This window comes from Pinus tabuliformis, chromosome 1_1 (assembly GCF_031772625.1).
Source record: "Pinus tabuliformis cultivar Carrire ecotype Pingquan chromosome 1_1, CPIR1, whole genome shotgun sequence".
NCBI lineage: Eukaryota > Viridiplantae > Streptophyta > Pinopsida > Pinales > Pinaceae > Pinus > Pinus tabuliformis.
This window is the reverse complement of record NC_142297.1, coordinates 726,363,283-726,384,442: the sequence shown is the minus strand read 5'-3', so window position 1 is coordinate 726,384,442 and position 21,160 is coordinate 726,363,283. Positions and strand designations below refer to the sequence as shown.

The 21,160-nt window shown below is 37.3% G+C and overlaps 1 pseudogene; it reads left to right on the top strand.

Moving 5' to 3' along the window:
• The first annotated feature begins 9,498 nt into the window (after window positions 1-9,498).
• On the top strand, window positions 9,499-10,557 carry LOC149215974 (uncharacterized; annotated as a pseudogene).
• Window positions 10,558-21,160: the final 10,603 nt, after the last annotated feature.

Genomic DNA, 21,160 nt, shown 5'->3' with positions numbered 1-21,160 from the left:
ACATGATAACATAGAACAGTGAAATAATGGAGTTAATACTAATATGTACATACTAAGATCTCACGGCACCGATATGTATAAGATCAATACTTGGAGCTATATACTAATTACACTCTTATCTGATTCATTGTATAGATCAATGGGATTCATTCATCTCATAATGAGCACCTATGTAAGATGAGTGTTCTATAGGTTGTATACTTTATAGTAGTGATTGATTACTACATGCCCTATGAACCAGCTAGGAGCTTCTCTAATATATGAATACTGCTATTTGAGACGTAGCCACACTACCGAGTACCTATGTTCCTGTAGTCACCCTGCAATCTAAGTATGGTACTGATCAAATTAGGAAAATAGGATACCACTTGTATTCAATCAATGGGATTACTTATACCACTCATACGTACCCCAAGTAGAAGGGTAAGATAGACCAATTAGCAAAGGGAACAAGGAATAGCGACACACTGACTACGATAGGTAGTATATCAAGAATATGGAACCTGTTTCAGCTTAGCTAGTCTCAATACACATAGGTTATCTATTACTTATAAGCCCAATATTGACTACACTATTCCCATAGAAAGCCAATATCATAACAAGAGTTGTGGGCACAAGTAAGCAGCTTGACTAGATTAGTACTAATCCCAATGCTTATGTAAGTTAAATGATAACTAAGCTCACATGGGGTATATCCACATGACAATAGTAATAATGAGGATTCCATAATCAATATGACTAAGCTTACGATATAAGTAAAGGTTCGGGGCTATGTGTATAATGATTACAATACTAAGCTTAAGCTAGTCTAACTATGATGGGTTTCATTACTATACCAATACATCGTGCTTGTATGATCGAATCGTAATCAGATAAGCATGATTCCCATTAGAGTGATACATGTTATAACTATGTGTAATAGACATAATATACCAATACTGATACTAAGTTCAATGGGCAACAACATGGTAACATAAGAGATATGGAAACTATGATTACTAGTAATACAGGTGTTGTAATGAACAACATCGTTTATCACTTACTATGATTAATGGCATTACTACTATATCTACCTAATGATCTCGTATTCAGTGCAAGCTGTTAGTTCAGCTATCCTTCCAAAGATGTTATCTAGACTTATAAAGCTAACTTCTAGGGGTCCAAGGGTATGATCAGTCCATGGCATATAATAAGCACAACCTACTATATACCAGGAATGATAGGGACCCCTATAGTTCCATTCCATTAGCTCAAGAGCAAGTCCCCAACCAAGCTAACTAGCTAGTACCTTACTAGAACCTAGAGAGCCTTACCTTAATACAGGGTTCTTATCTACTTTGGATCTCCTCTGAAGGTGTTATGTGAAGCCCACTATATTCGTGGGAAGGTCTACCCGATACAGGTAGTCTTATAATAGATAATAGATCATAATCTTGAAGGAAGGAGAGAATCTATGGACTTACTTTAGGTATTGGGGGCTATCCCTGTCAAGTCCCTTAATTTTATTTAGTGATTGAGAGTTGGCTAAAAACCCAACTTCAAACTTCATTAAGCATAAAATCAAATTATGAATGAAGTGAAACATTGGACATTAGTTTTCACGCGCTCAATCTTATAACATGGCACACGGTTATTGGGCTAAGTCCTATACAATGTTGTAGTTTTGAGCATCCCGAGCATTAGGATTGTGTGTGGACTTATTCATAAACCCTTTAGGAAAACAAAGGACATTATCTACGGGCAGTTTCTCGATGTGTAGAGGACCATTGGACTAGGACGGATGCGGGTTGGAAGTAACTGGGCTCTTGTTTTATGCCTCATAGTTGCAAGCTCGAGTTTGCAGAACCACCTCTTACTCACACATGAAAACTGATGAGATTGACGAACCACACCCATTATGAGGTGCCTCAGGATTGCCCCCTTACGAGGGTTGGGGGGTCGAAGCTATCAACTGCTACTGAGGAAACGGATTCGTGAGAACAACGGGCTGTGATGATGAGCCACGTTGAGCCAGAAACTTGTGAATGTAATCCATGTGAGGACATTGATGAGTGAGATGGTCACCTTGACAAATCATACATGGAAAACGTAACAATTTATTGCCTCCATTCTCCTACGTTGTTGCAGTATTTTGGTTGGTACCCTGCCCATTGGTATACTTATTCTTTCTATTATTATTCTTCCCCCCTGCTAGTTGTTGTTACCAGCTGGTGTGGCATGTACCGCATTGATGTGGGAGGTTTGGGTAGGGATCAATGAAGTTGTGGCCATGGGCTGATTGACGGACGGTGTTGAGTGAATGGCCATTTGACCCAACTTGTCAGTCAAATTATTCACTGTGGTGTGACTAACTATGCCAATGACCCCTAATGAGTTGGACAAACACCACAAGTGAAAGGTCATGACGTGATTTGACAGAGCCTCACCTGGCTTCCCATCAAATTTCAGAATGTCTGTGGGAAGCTTGGTAGGTATTTCCGACCAATTAGATTGGTGGCAAACCAGGTCGTTGGTTAACCGTGAGAGATCTGGTATGTTCAAAGTAGTTAAAAATGGAAACCTCAAATTAACTAATCTTGCTTGTGTGGGGAAGAGCTTGGCATGCCCCCTGTCCAACCTTGAGGGCCAACACTCATTTACCCCGGATTATGTGGAAACCCAGGAGTAGGCATATCCCCCCCGTAGAGGCCCTGAACTAGGCATCGTGGAAAAATTCCACTCAGATAGAAAATTTACATTGGGGGAGGCCAAACTACCAATAAGAGGTTGCACCAAAATGGTTCCCCCAGGGGTTTGACCCACGCTAGTCGAAGGACCAGCACCAAACCTTTCGTTCTTGAATTTGGGGTTAAGCAAGATAAGGTTATTACTTCATAATAAACTCCGAAGTTTCTCTCTCCGAGATGTTTTTTGTTCATTTTTCATAAGGGTTCATAAGACATAGCCCTGCCATTGGTAATGTTATACTATAAATTTTTTTGAAAATTTTTTTAATCAACCTAAACTAATATAATTTTGATAAAAACCTATTGCAATATCCATTGCTGATAATTTAAAATTACAGATTTAATTTAATTTTCGAATTTTAGCCAAACCATTGGTCCTAAAAACTTTTTGATGCCTTTGAAACATAAAGGCGACATTAACGTGGAAACCACATTCATATAAATTCTATTATAAATTTGAGCTCATTGGCTGTTGACAAGGTCACTTTTCCAGAGATATTTCCAGAAGGCGGGGCCCTTGAAGCTGACATTAATGCCAAAACCATATTCATATAAATTTGAGTTCAATAGCTGTTGATGAGGTCACTTTTTCCAGGGTTGTTGATGAGGTCACCCTTTCCAGAGATCTTTCCGGAAAGTGGGGCCCTTGTCCATGCGAGTAATTTGAGTCATTTTCTTTGATCGATCTTTCTAGAATCCTTTCATCTCAAATAAATAATTTGGCAGAGTCATCGTTGATTTAGTCATCCAATTGTTTCCTCGCAGAGTGCCAAAAGAATTATTGATGTAAATGAAAAAATATTTGTTATATGCCAAGGTGACCTCCATAGGATGAAGAGTGATCCCTTTGAGACAAAGATGTGTTGGCTCTAATAGAACATAATGAATTCAACATATACAATAAGCTATCTCTGAGTGTACAGTCGAAGAAAGGGGTCAGATTAATTCTTGTGGAAAGTTGGATGGATTCTGCAACATGACCAAATAATGGCTCAGTGACATAGATGTCTTTCCATTCTTCATATGTTGTATACTTCACATCGAGTATGTGAAGAGACTTGGCAGGGGGTCTGCTAAGCTAATTAACAATTGTATTTGAGCTTCCCTTCTTGTTCTTAATAACTAAATGAATTGTTGTACATAGGAAATTCATTTCAAATGGTGTTGCACCTAAATTTTAGATTAAGAATTTGAAAATTGAAGGCATTGTTGATTATTGTGGATGATGATTTCCTTAGTGGTAGTGTTGTCATTACTTGAGTACTTGAAATGACAAGTAGGCCTCCTTGTCATAATGCGGGAATTGAGCTTGGTTTGAGTCAAGGTTTTGAATGGGATGTGGTTGGGTGTCCTCCTTGCTTAAGAATGGTGTTAATTGCATATTGAGTGGCAACAATATCTATTTCAAATGGTTATTGTAGATTTGGGAATGCAATCATAGGTGCCTAACAAGGGGCATCCTTCAACTTCCAGAATTCTTTGTCTGCTTATGGAATCCAATGAGATTCTTGATTGTCAATTTGGATGAAGGGGAGAGCTATATGGGAGTAATGGCAAATGATTTTTTATGGATATTTATTCTCCTGGAAAAATCCAGATTGAAAATGGTACTAAGAGTTTGTCACTCGAGAACCCTAGATTTGTATGAACTGCTACATCAATAACAAATCCCATGTATTAGTGACGCGTCTTACCAAACAAAGGTTTCTTATGTTTTGTGAGAAGATCCAAGACTATGTGAATGTGCTCCAAATGTTATGCCTATATTTTATTATATATCAAGATATTATTAAAATGGAACACAAACAAAGTCTCCAAGGTGAGGGTGAAAACTATCATTGATGAATGCCATAAAAGAGGTAAGGGCAATGGTGAGGTCAAAAGACATGACCAACCACTTTTAGAGACCCACATTAAGTCTTGAAAACTCTTTGCCATATCTTGCTAGGTATGGAATTCGTGATAACTAAAAGCTATGTCAATCTTGGTCAAGTACCTTGCTTGCTTGTGTTGGTCAAGAACGCCATCAATCCTTGAGAGTGGATAATGGTTTTGAAGGGTTATCACATGACCCTATAATATGCGCAATGTCATCACTCTTATTGTTCCTTTTCAGGGATGGAGATTGTTGGAGATTCACAAGGTGAGACGATAAGTTTGATTTGGTTGTCTTATGAAGTTACAAAAACAACTTATTCTGTCACTCAATTTGTGTCCACTTCACAAGTGTGGTTTGGTAGGCAAGGTAACAAGGTAGGGAAGAACTTGAGGCCAAGTGAATAAAACGCTAGTGACTCTAAATAAAGGGAGCCCTTTTGAGGTCTCAAAAAAATATTGGTATAAGAATTTATGAGTGCCTCAAGATCAGAGGGAGGGACTTTTCCATGATTGTGCCCCTTGATTTGGAGGGTTATGTATTTCCTAAGGTTAACCTCTTTAACAAATTTCTAATTAGTAGATAGAGAATAAAAAAATATGTTCAAGACTTTTGACCCCATTCTCATAAATGCACTTTGTGATTTAGGTAAACCTAGTAACCACCTCCTCAGGTTAGGATGTAAGGGGGTTGTTACACCTTCCCGTGGAACTGAAATAAAAATCGGAACCCCCACGAAAATTCCAAACAATTGTTACATTATAGGAAAACCAAACTAGACCACAAGGACACACTGAAACCGGAACTGACAAGTCAGAGGGACATTTCTTGTGTTCAGGAAAATCCAATTGCATGGAGAAATTGTTGGGCCGACACATAAAGATTTCCAAAATCGTCAACTAACTGACCAATCAGAGAATGAAAATTGTGACAAACTTGGGCTAAGGATGGAGGGTTCGACTAAGAGGGCCCAAACCTTCCCAAACTCTCATCACTTTACCTAGACTATACTGGGACAAAACCCCACATTCTTTTCGCCAACACTTCCTACTTTCTTGATAACTTCTTGATAACCACAATAAACCATTTCAGTAGTCATAAAGTGTGGGGTGTGTGTGAATGCATGGGTGTAGCTGGACACAACCCCTCCTCATTTAAAGCATAGGATGATGGTGGATTGGATAACCTGTTGTTCATCAACCAATGCACGTCTTCCAACACCCTGATCGGGTTAATACAAATAATATTTTTAATAACCAATATAGATTCATTTTAATTTTATATTTATCAAAAGTAAAGCATAATTAAATATTTATCGGTTTTCTTTTAAATTTCAACACTTAATAGATATACAGTTCAAATACACTTATATTAATTTTGCCGAGAGGTGCTCTACAACCCAATATAGGGGTAGATGTATAGGCGTAAATGTTTAACATTAAATATTTATATGTTGGCTCAATTAAAAAACAATAAAAGGTTAAAATTAATATAGAGCTGAGTATGGTGGAGATGTTGTAGTGCAAACATTTAAATCTTGGCTCAAATAAAATAAAGTTAAAAGTAATAAAAATAATAAAATTCAATTTATTATATTGTAATTTTATTACTTAGCCCCTCCAACTCAAGTTAGAAATTATGCTATAGGAAAAATTGCATAAATAATTATAAGTTACATTTATAAATCCTAAATTAATAATGTTTGATAAATAAATCATCTTATAGCCTTAGTTTGGTAGTAACTAATAAATTGAGATGTGAAGTGGATAAGTAAATTGCTTGCTCAAGTAGAAGAATTTGCATAAATCTTAGTGGATAGTAACCATGAGTAATTCTACACATTTATAATTTTACTCCTACATAAGTGTTGAAGAAAACATAAATAATTGTGGGAAGTAACTCTTGTAAGTATATTTTTTACATCTTATTCCTTCCATTTTTTTTATGCAAAGACTTGCTTAAATTACAGTGGGAAGTAATTGATGATGGATATGTTATTTACTTGAGTATAAGTTATTTTCAATTATTTTATTTTTGGATGGTTTTCATACAAAGATTAAAATAAAAAATCACTACACAAATATCTAAAAATCATTTATGAATATTGCAACCCTATCCATAAATTATGGCATAAAATATGTAAGATAGTTATCCACGAGACATATTATTGTGCAAATGATGCAATAAGGCCTTCAAGTTATGGTCTAATCAAATGTTTGAAAATTGCTTTTTGTAATATTGAAAAATCAATATTTATTTTTCAAAGTTAAAGATTATAATTTGCATTGGTCAATGCTAAAGTAATAGTGATGAATAGACAAATACATTGTTAGGGTCCTGCCTTGGAAGAGACTAATAATGATTCCATAACCATATTTAAATTAAATTATAAGTACATAAAAACTTAATACTTACAATAAATTTATAATATAACAAGTTTCTTAACCATGTATATCCACCCCCACTTTACCATGGATATTATTAACTTGTAAATTGGTTTTATTGCAATACCATGGCTTATCAATACCACACGTAGAAAAACCATAACTCATTTCACAATAAAAAATTAAAATGTAAAGTATTTTAGACATTACATATAACATTGATTACATAGAGTGAAAATTATCCAATCATATGGAGAGATAGATAAGATAATTATATTTATGTCCAACTAATGACCACAAAGTAGGTCAAAGGAACTGTTGAGTACACTAATGTATATACAAAGCGGGAGAACAAAACAATCTCCTATAAAAGATACAATGCATGAAGTAAATCAACATCTGGTCCTAGCAGAGAAGATCCAGGAGCTAATAGGTCTAAGGATCAGATCCATATCTCCTAACATCCGAGGTTGAATACATAAAACTTAAGAAACTCAAAAAAGTTTGTTGGCCCGATGAAGAGCTAATGACAAGTGCATACTGTCCACTAAATCGTTTCCTAGGGTGTTTCACATGTTGCTAAATTTTGGAGGACCTAGTTCGTCTCCAAGGAATGAATATGAGATGAAACTCTTGCTGAGATCTCATGTGGCAGGGTGAGGTCCCACAGATCCTCACCGATCTGGAGTCTGGATATGTACTGGTATCAATCGATCGCTTAGTGCCCCAGTTTGAAGGTAGTACCTTGAAAAATGTTGTGATCCTCTGTGTGGGGTCTGGTCTGATGGGAGGTTGAAGAATATGCACTTGGAACCTAAGATCCTCCTACATATATAGGGCCAAACATCTCTGATCGAGATACCTGAAAAAGTCGGCGAGCGTTCGATAATCTTTGAACAAGTAATGAAACCTTCCTTTGATTTCATAGTAGACAGGGCATCCAAGAATGAAGTGCACCTCGGTCTCCACTTCCTGTAAATGACATACCTGACAAAGTCTGTCTAGTATATCCACCTGGCGGTCCGTCTCTACCCGAAGTATATGAGAACCTACTCTAAACTGGCCTAGAGGAATGTGAAGAGCATGCATCCAGTGGTGAAACGTATATTGGGGTCGAACAATGAGCTCGTCTCTCAACTCCAAGATGTTCTCAACATAGAAGGCCATCTTTGGGTGCAACCCTCTTGGAGGATTGACCCAGGTGACCTGGACGAACTGCCTGTAGATGTCCTCTTGATGATCTTGTTTAGCTCCTATCTAGTAGGTAAAAGGGTGAAGAGAGAGAGAGTGATGGGGAGGGGAGAGAGAGAGGGAGGTGTAAGAGAGGAGATAGAGGAATGAAGAGAGAGGATGGGAGGGAGAGGAGAGAGGGAGGGAGAGGGATATGGAGTTGGAGGGGGAGAGGGAGTGAGGGAAGAACAAAGACATATAGAGATAGAGGTAGAGAGAGAGGGAGAGAGGAGAGGATGGAAGGCACATAGGAGAGGAGAGAGAGGGGGACATAGAGATGGAGATGAGAGAGAGAAGGAGAAACAGAGGGAGATGGTGACAAAGTTGGAGGGTAGAGAGAGAGAGATGGGGGGGAGACAAAGGGAGGTGGGAGAGAAAGGACTTAAGAGAGAGGAGAGAGAGAGAGAGGGAGAGAGTAGAGCATGAGGGAAGAGAGAGAGGGACAAATGGATCCAACCTAGATATGGGATGTGTGTATATAAAAACAAGACTAATTCCATCTTAACCTTGTATCTATCAAAAGCTGAGAGAATATTTGATCCCTATCAACCCTTGATACATCCAGGGTTATGTTTAATCACTCTCAGCTACAATTTCACCAATATCAAGTTAACCAATTAAGTTGCCCCAAGACTTTTTATTATATTAGTTAGAAACATTTTCAAACAAGAGCTACATAGTACCTAGTCCCTGTCACTTAATTTAAATATAGCTAAATTAAAGTAGAAAACAATAAAAATACAAAGATTTAAAAATTTAAAATGTTATGATTACATTAATTTTAAATTGTAATTAAATACATTATTAAATTTTGTAAATTAACATTATTTGTACTGCAACATAGAAATAATTACTAATAGTTTACATTTGACATTTTATAGTGTGGTCTTATGGAAATCTTATTATTAGACCTAGGTATAGAGGTCCTATCATAAATTTCTATTATACATTGGTTTGTGAATATGATAAAATTTCATATTTATTTGTATTACAAACATCTTATTCTTTTGAATAAGGTGGGGCCCTTGTCCATGCGAGTAATTTGAGTCATTTTCTTTGATCGATCTTTCTAGAATCCTTTGGTCTCAAATAAATAACTCTGAATTGAAAGTAGTTGTCTTTGCATAGTGAGGAGAGATTGTTCCAACAGGTCCTGGGTTCGATTCTGTTGAGGTGCTCCTGATAGTGTTGAAATTTATGTTCAGGCATTTGCCCGAATACACAATAATCCTCTCTGATTTATCAGATTTATCAAGAAAGGGAAAAATAAGGGTAATTGAAGATGCCGGCCATGGCGGGATGGGTGCGGATGCCCACAAACAATAGGGTTCACAGTAGCGCCGCGCTCCAAACCCATGGATTCTGGTAGAGTGCCATCAGAAACGATCCGTATGCTCCCAACTAAAACAACAACAACAACAACAATAAAGACCACCGTCATGGGCATGTGTTGGGAACCAAAGACAAGGAGAACAATGTCTATGACAGTTTCCAGGGTCTCCTGACCTTGGCCCACCTTACCTCCTCCAACGCTAATGAAGCTCGGGGCACCTATAAAAAATGCGGCAGGGTTAGCCATCTCACCTTCCAGTGCCGAAACTTCCTCAGTGTTAAAGAAGGTTATGTTTTGTAGGCTATTATGGAAAGGAAGAACAATGATAATAAAAAGAATCGTAATACTAAATTTGTCGGTACAAACAGGGCGAGATCATTGAAGAACGTTGTTTCTCCGGTGTCTGGTGAGAGTTCTGATGAAGATGAAGAGGAATCTGAATCTGATGTTACTATTAGCGACGGGAACTCTGAAATTGAGAGGATTATTGCGGCAAGGTTTGGAAATTCTCACAATAAGTACAAGGATATTCATAAAGAGAAATATAGGGTTTCCAAGTTTTCATCCGGGAAGGAATTATCTCGGAAGTCAAAATATCGGTCTAAGATGGATGATTCCGAGTCGGAAGCCAGTGAAGATGACTACTCTGGTTTGGAGGAGAGGAAGTTGAGGAGGAAGAAGTCCAGCAGGAGAAAGAAAAGGTCGAGGAATGACTTCTCTAATTCAGCGGATAGCGATGATAGAATGTCTTCTGATTCTGATGACAAGAAGCAGTTGAGAAAGAGGAGAAGAGTTCGGAGTTTGTCGCATAGTGACAGCGATAGCGAGTCGGATAATGAGAAGAGGAGGAGAAGGAAGCATGCAGAGAAGAGGCTTCAGAAACATGACAGGAGCATGAGCTACTGTGACAAGATGGATGAGGAGGAATCTGGTAGCGATCATGAACGAAAGCATCAGAGGCATCATAAGCACCATAAGCATGGCCGGAAGCATGGTTCTAAAGAATAAGCCGCCACTTCTTTATTTTGGATCAATTTGGCTGCCTCTATAATTGAATATAACTACATGAAATCAACACAAGAAAGTGAAGATGGGGTTGCATAACAGTAGCATATTATTCACAAGCACGAGTTCTCAAACTTTGCTTTAATTCAGCATTATTTAGGTTCATCATTTGGTTGGATGTATACATGCTATTGTAAACTACGAAATTCAAATCTCTAGTTATCTGATCATAGTTAATCTTCTCTAGAATTCATCTTTCAACGTCTTTCATCCAACGTATATTAACACATGTTTTATCATGATTAAATGAACTTGAACTCTAATAGATTGTTGTTCACTAGAGGACCTCTCTACTAACTAGTATGTAATTGTACCTCAAACATTGTAAATCTTGTTCTGTAAGGAATTCATGTTTTTTAAACTACTCAGGTTGATGCAGTTTATACATGCATTTTATTCTGATATTTTCTAGCATTTGTATCCTTTCTTAGTATTTGGATGCATAAGAGTTTTTGGTTACGGTTTAAATGTAGATTACAGTACAGCACAAACAATAAACAGTCCGCTTTCGATTTTAACTTTGTAATTCATCTACGCACCTCATTTATGTCAGTGTTTTAATGAACATATGCATTGAGTCTACGAAGGCATACATATTCTACCCCTTTGGTTTTGAATTTTTAGCTTTTTTTTTTTTTAATTTTTTTTTTTAACAAATGCATTTTAAAGCAAATAAAATTAGTCATTGCGATGTCCTTGTCCAATCAGAAAATTGGAATACAATTTTAAAACAAACAGAAAATATTTTTATAATTATCAAATATTTGATTTAATATTTAAATACTTCAAAACTATTGTAAAACCATAGTACATTTGCAATATTTGAAACAAGTAATTAAAAGTAAATCTATTTTGACTAAAAAGTGATTACAATATATATGCCTTAGACACTTATAAAAATTTCCAAGTTAGAATTTTTTTTTTTTTTTAAATATGTCGTGAAATAAGCAATATTTAAGAACTTATCACCTTGAATATTTATAAAAGAGGAGTTTTTCGGATTTAAATTTTTGGTTTTTATTAATTAATAAATAATTTATTTTTGAAATTCCATTTACTGAGAAATAATAAGGAATTTCCTTTAATGGGACTTTTTGGATTTTCTAGTGTGAGAATTTGGGGGAAAAATTGAGGCGAAATCTTAATTTTTGTTATTTAAATTGGTCTTTTGACTGTATATATGGATTTAGCACCCTGAAAAACCCCTAGGGCTCTTAGAATGTGCAAGGGTTACCCGTCAAGCTTGTGATTTCAATATATTCCCACTGGATTAGAGAAATTAGAAGAGAAAAACCTATCCGAAAAGCTTCCAAAAAGTCACACTAAAGACAACTTGAAATAATAATATAATAATAATTTATGTATTTATAAGTAAATAATAATTTATTATGAAAAACTTCACTTTGTAATCATTATTTTTTTTACATAAAAAATCCTTGAATCTATTAAAAAGAAAATTTATTTATATTTATAAATTTTAAATTTAATTTTTCATTTATATTTAAAAAAATGGTGTAAGGCGAATTCTATTGATCAATCAGAACTAGAATACATCATATACAATCATGACTCTTTTCTTGGCATAGTGTGCCATTTATTGACAAGAACATCACTGAGATGTATGAAATTGAGAATAGCGAAAGATACATAGAGGAACAAAACAAATAATTACAGAAGAGAAACATCCAAATTGGGGCTCATCCCCAAAGTGACTTTTCGTTCCTTTCTTTTTTGAAACCATGGGTCATATACAATCATGACTCTTTTCTTGGCATAGTGTGCCATTTATTGACAAGAACTTCACTGAGATGTATGAAATTGAGAATAGCGAAAGACACATAGAGGAACAAAACAAATAATTACAGAAGAGAAACATCCAAATTGGGGCTCATCCCCAAAGCGACTTTTCGTTCCTTTCTTTTTTGAAACCATGACCCAGCCTTCCAAAGGCAGCTTTATCAAGGAAATTTTAAGATTATTAGTGTGTGTTGAAGGAGAATCTTTGTTAGAGTCTGAAGAAGTTGACTCATAGGTTCACTTCAATGCACTCGAAGAAGCATTATTATACACTATTGATGTGTTTGTTGAATGAGAATGGTTGACACCATGATTCTCAATTGATTTTTAAGGATCATAAGTCTAGAACTTGTCCACCGAATACATTTCATCATTATATCCTTCATCATCCTCTTTCGCAACAAAGAAAGCCTCGTCCTCCATAGGAGGCAGTTCACAGGGCTTCTAACTTTTAGCTTTGGAATTTTGAATATTCTGCTTCAGGTGAGATTTCAACAGAGAGAAAGAATTCTATAAATGGCTTGTTTGCTTATACAAGTGACAACGAAAAGTAGTATTCTCATATTCCAAATCCTAGGTCCAATGAAAATCACCTATTTTAAATTGATTTAGTTTGGTGGTCCTTTACTGATATTGACTTCAACACAAATTCTGCCATAGGTGTAGATGCCCAACTTGCCATGAGAATTATCAATTGCAAGTAAATGACTCGGGGTGTTCCCAATGCCCTGAAAGGTTGGGTAATGTCGCGAGTGAGCAATAAGATTAGGAAGACGAACCCATATTGGCAGTTTGGTAATGGCTATTGTGGAAGGGTTAAAATATGGAAACCATGGTGTTAGGAACAGTCCTGCATTACCCCAAAATTAAGGCCCTTTCGATAAAACTTTTTGATAGTCTTCTTGTTCAGCAAATGCCACAATGAAGAAGCCTTTGGAGCATAAAATAACCTTGCAATTTTTTGTCGATGAAGAATGGATCCATTGCTAGAGATTCGCTGAATGGGTCCATAAACCATTAAAACGAAAAATGAGGGTTGACTCTACATAGATCTAATAGACGTTCTCAAGAGTGGGGTAAGAAATTTCTCATATTTTTCGACCAAAAATAGCTTAGGAGTTGCCTGGGACTGAGTTTCCTTTGGGGAGGATTGTGCATGCACAACATCGTTATAAAAAATTCCTGAGAGGGGGAGGGCTTAACCCAAACCCCCTTGTAAACAAAAGGCCATAAAGGGAGTGGAATCTTTTTCAATATTATAGACTGAAAGAGGGGAAGAATCATCCAGTTTCCTACCTTTGAAATGTAGGCATTGCATGATAGAGGGAATACCCACCGGAAGCTCCAATAAAAGCTTGAGGTCCCATACCAGATATGTGGAGAAAACCCTAAGGAGCAATGAGTGCCCAGAGAGCACTTTAACAAAGATTTGACAAGAAATTTTAAGGAGTCAGGGGTTGAGGGCACAAGAAACCAAAATAGAAAGGTAGCAGACTTCCACCGTTAACATAGCCACCACCGCTAAAGCCACTATCACCGTCACCGTTATTGTTGTCTCGATTTCCAGCGTCCCCTCCACTATTAACCTGGACAAAGACTCTGTCAATCCCCGTAACATCAAGGGCTTTGGATCTTTCATCTTTCTCATGCTCGACCATGTACTTGGCAACCTCTCGCTTGACCTACAATCAGATACTTTGGAATGAATCGAAGTTTGGTGGACCAACAGGTCCTCACTACCATCATTAGGTGTTATGAAATTGTGACCCTTATTTGAGTCAAGCCCCATACCCTTCTCCTATCTCTTTCCTGATATAGGGCATCACTCTTGGTGGCCAGATATTCAAGAGCAACAGTGAGATACATTAGAGCACCAACCCCTATGCGCTTTGCATGTCATCCAACTTTAAGCAAATTAACAATTCTTCCTACCAGGAACTGTAATCTCGCCTTCTGCGGCATAGACACAGACTTCATAGAATTGGTCTTCCCACAACTACCAGGATTATCACCAAATTTAAGGTTTTTGTGTATTAATCTCTTTGCACAATTTCCCTTTGCAACTATCATCATGCTCTTGGATACATTCAAGCAACGCTTAGTTTTTTCAAGCCTCGAATTCCCATTGAAATTTCAGCACCATGCAATCTCCTCACTGGGTTTATGCTTCCTGATTCTAAGATCTGATAAAGGCGATGGTCGCAGCCATGAAAAGTCTTCATTGGGCTCAACCTCCTTAATTCATTGTTCAATGAGAGGGAAACACAAAGAATCATGAATATCCTTGAGCCTGAGACATCTTTTGAATGCGGAAACCATGGGTGATCTACAACAACTGAAGGTCATCATTTGCATAGCTCCAGTCTCTCCTCATTTATATTAAAGTTGTAAAATAAAAAATGTTTGTTTGTCAAGTGTCTGTGATCCTCTAGGCTTGATCTGTGCGGCTTGAGTAGTCGTGAGCCAAGGGCATCTAATCTGTCAAAGTCACCCAGGGATCGCACCCGACCTAGGCCACATCAGCCTTAAGTTGCCTGGATTTTTTTTAGCAAGTCTCCTCCCCTAGCACATGGCATAACTACCCCCATGAGGTTTGATTCAGAGTCGCCTTGCTGACGAGGCCCATCATTAACCGGTTGTGCTAGTGGGACTTCACAAGTTATAAAAAGATTATTATTTATAATAAAAATATTAATTTTCTTCAAATTATATGAAATTTTCGAAAAAAAATCACAAAGATGGAATATCATAATATGTTTTTGGCATTTCAATAATTCAAAAATATGTTATAATTATTAGACTCATGAAAATTAGAGCTAAGCTTGAGATACAATTCTTACTTCTATGATATACAAATTCATAGCACATGGTTTCATCTTCCAATTAATTAAGACTTCTCATGACTATTCAAATTCAATTGTGGTTTTTAGCTTTCCTCTCAAGTTAATAATAAATTTTACATAATCTCTAAGCATTATGTTTCCAACATTCCCCCTTTAATCCAAAGTAGTAAATGTGAGCCCAAAAAGAGAGTTTAAATATGGAGGTGGATAACAACTAATGACTAGATGTACTTTTTGAATATGGGGGTCTAAAGAAGAACACAAATCAAATGGGTAGTAGAAATTGAAGTCTTCAACTAGTGGTGGTTTAAGGTTTTCCACTAACACAAGAACTTGACTTGAAACAATTTATGTAACGATTTGAAATATAGTTAGAAGTTGATGTCTTTTGCGAAATGGAAGAAGTTTATAATGAGGATTCGATGACGATTAGAAAATATTGAAATTATGGTTTAAAGATGACCATAAAATATTATAAAGCATAAGAAGTAAGTCTTTTACTAATTGGTGGTTTAAGGAGGATCATAAACCAAATGGTGCTCATGGAACATGAGTTTCTATCTAGCTACAATTTTGACTTGGCCTTAAACCACCAATAGTAGAAGACTTCGGTTTTTTCAATCCATTTGGCATGTGTTCTTCCTTGAACCACCATATTTGAAAAGCACATCTATCCATTGGCTAATATCCACCTCCATATTTCATCTCTCTTCTTGGACTCACATACACCCCTTCGGATCAAGGGGAGATGTTGGAGAAATAATCCTTAGGGATTATGTAAACTACATTATTAACCTAAGAGTAAGATAAAAAAAAAAAAAGTCGCAAATCAATTCGAAAAGTCATGGAGATTCCAAAATACCACTTGTAAGATGAAACCAAAGGTCATCAATTTATGTATATCATATAAATAACAATTGCATTTCATGCTTGTCTAATCAACGCTCCAATTTTTATAAATCTAACATAACAAATCACTTGAAACATAGTGAAACTTTGTTAAAAAAACTAACTTTATAATATTTAAATAATAATGATTCATATTCATAAGAATTTTATTTCAAAACATATAATTAATAAATGTAAAAAAAAAAATTATAAAAATTACAAAACAGACAAAGAACAATGTCAAGAACATTTACATGTATATATATGTAAATGTAATTATATGTATTGTCTAAGATTTTAATAAAATTAAAAGAAGAATATGTGTGTGTGTGTGTGTGTCCCCAAGGGTAAGCTCAATTGGCCTAGAGCCAAACATGAAATTATTTGACATTATTGCTAGTTGTTATTGATCACAAATTCGACTTTCTTTGATTCCTTTAGGGTGAGGTCTCATAATCAAGGCCAATAATTTATCCAATTTACCATCCACGAAACCAGACCACTAACAATAGAGATAAAACTTCAATTTGTAGTGCTGACCCAAAATTGTTACTTTATCTATAGTCCAACTTATACAAGAAAACTAATGTATTGTGCATTCATACTCCCCACCAATGGCAAGCATGATAGATGATACAAGTTGCTCATTGGAAAACAAGACCCAACTACAAAACCAAGAAACTAAATAGCATGAAAGTATAAAACAGAAAGAAAACCTTCAGGAAACTTGAGCCATGAAAACTCATAGGAGGACAAAGTTAGAGCCAAAACATTGAAGTTAGGATATAGAGTAGGCTATGTTGAGAAATCAGTGCTTATAGTAATTAGGGTTTGATTCCTCTTTCTTGATAATTACTTGTGAATAATGTTGGATTCTCTTACTTTTTTAATATTTTATTTTTCGTCAAGAAATTACCAAATTATGTGTATATGAAGGTCACAAGTACAAGAGATACAATATGTAAGCGCTCAGCGAGGGAAAAACCCCTACAAGGGGAAAACCCAGTCAAACTCTTCCACTAGTAGATTCAAATCAAGACGAGACACTCCAAGACCTCTTAGACCTAGACAAAGACCCCTCCAACCACCAAGTCAACCCTTCCCTTCAATAGATGATCCTTGTCAAAGTCTCCAAGTGACATCTCCCTAACAAGAACTTCATTCCAGAATTTTGGCCCCCCAGCAGTAGAAATTCGGCCCCTAGCAACATAATTTCAAGATCAAACTTATTGAATGAATCCACCAAATAAGTCGAACTAGCTCTCTATATATAGCCTTTATGTTGGGTCGAATTGCCCTAATGTAGGCAGACTTCATGGTGACAGGGCCAACTTGGTGTGGAGGTGACAAATAACCTTTTTAACTAAAAAATAATTATTTTTAAATGATACAAAAGCCCAATAAGGGTCTAATAAAAATGACAATGACTTTAATGACTCAATGCAAAACCTAGAAGCATTCAATGGAGGCTTTGACCTAGAAAACATTAACCCAAATATGAAACCCATGCTTTAATAAGTAATTTTCTTTAATAATAAAATTTATTTTGACAGCTACAACTATGAAGACCGACACTAGTTACATTCTTTAACAGACTAGTTTCATTTTTCATGAGCTTTTCAATGTTCACAAGTCGAGCATCCAAGCTAACCAAACAGTTGTGCAAGTGCTTTTAGACACAATGAATGTCGTTTAGGAAGACAATGATCTCATTGTGGTCCTCTTGTTTCTCTTGGATAACATGTCCCAATAATATTTCATCTACCAATAAATCGTAATCGAATAGAAGTAATGGTTGTTATAACTCCAAAAATTTCCTGATCTGAATTGGATCATTATATTGTTTTTCATCATTCTTGATGTTTTGAGAGTGGAAACAATGCACGAATAAGCTCATAGGACCCTTTTACCGGAGGGGCCCAATTTGGAAAAATGAGGTCTAAAACCTTCCAAGAGAATTTTGAGGCATCAAATGACATTTTTTGGGTGTAAAACCTTGTCATTTTAACGCCATGCCTTTTTTACATATTCTACACACACAAAACCTTCCAATGGTGCAAGAACCACATCAATCAGAGTCTGTATGTGAAAGTTATGCCACCCAAAAGTTGACCTTCCTATTTTCACCACCATCATTTGAGAGGATGCCACGTCTGTTAATTTATGGTATGTTCTATGCTTAGAGCAGTTTACTTATCTTTCTTATTATTATCCACATATTAGCAATCACATGTACATAAAGTAAAGTGCAGATAGAACATCAAACGATCGACAGAAAAGAACCCAAGACAAGAGACACAAGATGTGGCGGCTAGCCAGGGAAAAGCTCCAATATGGGGAAACCCTTTTATCAAATCTTCTTTTTATCTTCAATAATTCAACAGAGAGAAATAGTACATAAATCTGATTTACATTAGCAGTAGGGAACCTTAGATCAGCCCTCAACTAGGGCAGACAATATCTTGCAAACTGACCATCGGATTGGCTTGATTCCTTCACCAAAAAATGCAGCCTTCCACAGAGAGTCGGGATCACCTACAATGCAGTTCTGAGAGGGAGACAGCTAGTCAATGCTGGTCAAACTTTGGATTTGCAATTGCAGCCCTAAATTCTGCGTCTTCCTTCCACACGTGTGAGAGAAGAGTCTCTTTCTGCGCAGTAGGAGAAGAGCCCATTTTCTGCGCAGGAGAGAGAGAGAGATGTGATGAGAGAGTGTGTCTAAATGAGGAAAATACCTCCTGTATTTATACACAAATGTTGATGATTGAATAGATGCGACTGTTGGGCTTCTGAGCCTACATGAGTTGCTAGTCGGCTTGATAATTATTCCATAATCAAAATAAATTCATATCTCCATAAATACTTATCGAAATCGGATGATCTTTAGATCAATCCTACACCTCTCGACGAGAGGAATCTAATAAAAATATTATCAGCCATGAATAAGATGACCCACATGGAGTTTGGCCCTATTTTCCAATTTTAACACTCCCTCTCAACTAGGGAGAACTCCATCTGCAATTCGTTTGTTTGTCGCTACTATTCATCCATCAAATGCACTGCCCTATACAGCTTGACCCCTGCTCTGCTCTGCTCTATCCTGCCTGCTTTGCTCTGTTCTATTCTGCCTTGTTCTGATCTGCTCTACTCTGCTTTGTTCTGCTCTGCTCTGCTTTGTCCGAATTATGAAGAAGAAGAAATGATTGAGGATGTATCATACTGACTCAAAGTCAATCTCAGAGTGTGTACCATTGATCCCAGACCAGTCCTCAACCGACTCGAAGTCAGTGTCATAGTGGGTACAACTCCTACCACTGGTCCCAGACTAGTATCGTCCTCCACTGACTCAAACTCTGTCTTAGAATGTGTACCACTAGTCCCAGACCAATCCTCAATTGACTCAAAGTCAGTGTCATAGTGGGTACAACTCCTACCACTAGTCCCAAACCAGTATCGTTGATCCCAGATCAATGAAGGTCATCCTAGCATAGGGAGTACGGTAGATACAACGATGCGTCCATCGGTACTACCATGGTCCCTCTCCTCATTTCCTTGCTCATTGATCAGATGAGAGGTACTTCCCATGAGTCCCAAACTGCATGGGTAGGATGCCTCGACAAGAGAACTAATCAATTCTGTCCACAGGAGAGCGAATCATCCTATCCCACAAGAGAGTGAATCATCTTGTCCCACAAGAGAGCAAATCATCTTGTCCACAAGAGAGTGAATCATCCTGTCCATAGGAAAGCGAATCATCCTGTCCACAATCACCATGGAGAACACATCATCCAGGCCTCACAGGAGAACTAATCATCCTTCTACATAGTCATCATGGAGAACACATCATCCAGACCTCACAGGAGAACTAATCATCCTGCTACATAGTCGTCATGGAGAACACATCATCCAGACCTCACAGGGGAACTAATCATCCTGCTACATAGTTGCCACGGGGTGTCACAGGGAAAGTTTTGATTCTTTTACCCTGTACACGTACACCACCAGGGGATGGTGAGTCACCCTGTGGTCATATGTTGCTCCAAGAAGTACCCCGCACTCCCCCGGAGCTCCTAGAGCTCAATACATCATGCAGGACCCTCATCATAGGATATTTGAATGATACCAAGCCGTTCTCGGAAAGTCAGGAATTTGACCTTCCCTAGGGGCTTTGTCATAATGTCGGTGACCTGCTGATTTGTACCGATATGTTGGAGCCTTATTGCTCCTCACTGCACCATATCTCGAATATAGTGGTACCTGATATCGATATGCTTGGAGCGATCATGAAATACGAGATTCTTTGACAAATGAATCTCACTCTGGTTGTCACATAAGATCACGGTGATATCCAATGTAAGTCCAAACAGCTCACTGAAGAGCTTTCGCAACCAAACTGCCTCATAGGAGGCCATGCTAGCAGCAATATACCCTGCCTTGGCGGTGCTCAAAGCCACCGACTTCTGCTTCCTGCACATCCAGGATATCAAAGCGGATCCCAAGGATAAATAGCTCCCGAAAGTTCTCTTATGATTCACCGCACTACCTGCCCAATCAGCATCAATGTATCTAAGTAGTCTCATATCTTCAGCAGGTCCAGCAGCGCTACCACTTAGCTTCTTAAAGTCAAGCTCCATCGGGGTAGTTACAGGCTTGCAGTCCACCATACTGAATCTTTCCAATATCTTCACCACATATTTTCCTTTTGATAGAAAAATTTCCTTTGGCTTCTGCCAGACTTTAAGTCCTCGGAAATAGTGCATCAGTCCTAGGTCCTTCATTTCGAATTTAGAAGCCAACTCCTTCTTACATTTGTGAATGAGAGGGTTTACACCTACTAGAAAGAGGTTATCCACATACAGCATCAGTATGAGAGGTTTGTCATCCTCAATCTTAAAGTAAAAGTTAGGATCGGCTTCACTCCTAGTGAATCCCAACTTCATCAAGTAGCTATCGATCCTCTCATACCATGCTCGGGGTGCTTGCTTCAGCCCATAGAGAGCCTTCTTCAACTTGCACAC